Here is a 1,321-nt window from a genome sequence, read left to right on the forward strand (position 1 = left end):
GTCCCCAGCATTTGATTAACTACGAGCTGCGAATCACTTTTGATTATAATCTGATTCATGCCAAGTTCTCGTGCCAGTTCTAAACCTGCAATCGCAGCTTCATACTCTGCCTCATTGTTAGTTACAGAATGACATTTAATGGCTTGTCGAATGGTTTCGTCCGTAGGTGATACCAAAATAACTCCTCAGCCTGCACCCTTCACATTAGTCGAACCATCAGTAAATAAGGTCCAAATTCCTGAATTAGATCCGTTGAACACTTGTAATTCTTTTTCTGCTTCTAATTGCATTCCTTGGCTAAAATCAGCCACAAAATCTGCTAACACTTGAGATTTTATCTCGGTTCTAGGTTGGTATGTGATGTCATATTCACTTAATTCTATAGCCCACTTGACTAACCTACCTGATAACTCATGCTTATGTAATATATTGCGTAACGGATAAGTAGTTACTACAACGATAAGATGACATTGAAAATAAGGCCTTAATTTTCTAGATGCCATGATTAATGCAAGTGCTAGCTTTTCTAATTGAGGATACCGCGTCTCCGTATATAATAAAGATTTGCTAACATAATAGATTGAAGATTGTTTACCTTGGTCTTCACAGACTAAAACAACACTTACCGCTAGTTCTAAGACATCAAGGTAGATGAGCAGTCTTTCCCCAGACTTTGATTTTGCGAGCAATGACGGGTTTGACAGGTATGTCTTCAAATTTTAGAGTGCCTGCTGACATTCCTTAGTCCATTCAAGCTGATCTTGCTTTTTAACAGCTGAAAAGAACTTAAAGCACTTTTCTGATGATTTAGAAATGAATCTCCCCAAGGCTGCAATTCTTCCTGTCAACCTCTGCACTTCTTTTTTACTTGTAAGCATGTCAAGAATTTCTTCAATGGCCTTAATCTTTGCGGGATTCACTTCAATACCACGGTTAGAAACAAGAAAACCCAAAAACTTACCTGATGCAACACCGAATGCACAATTCTCTGGATTTAATTTCATATTAAATTTTCGCAAGATCTGAAACGTATCAGACAAATGCGATATATGATCCCCTGAATGTTGAGTTTTAACGAGCATGTCATCTATGTAGACCTCCATTGTTTTTCCCAAATGTTCTTGAAACATTTTGGTCACTAGTCTTTGATATGTTGCACCAATATTTTTGAGACCAAAAGGTATTACTTTATAAGAGTAAGTCCTCGTGTCTGTTATAAATGAAGTTTTTTCTTCTTCTATTGGATCCATTTTGATCTGGTTGTATCCTGAATACGCATCTAAAAATCTTAACAATTCATGTCCTGCAGTAGCATTAATTA

This window comes from Nicotiana sylvestris, chromosome 2, assembly GCF_000393655.2.
Source record: "Nicotiana sylvestris chromosome 2, ASM39365v2, whole genome shotgun sequence".
Lineage (NCBI taxonomy): Eukaryota > Viridiplantae > Streptophyta > Magnoliopsida > Solanales > Solanaceae > Nicotiana > Nicotiana sylvestris.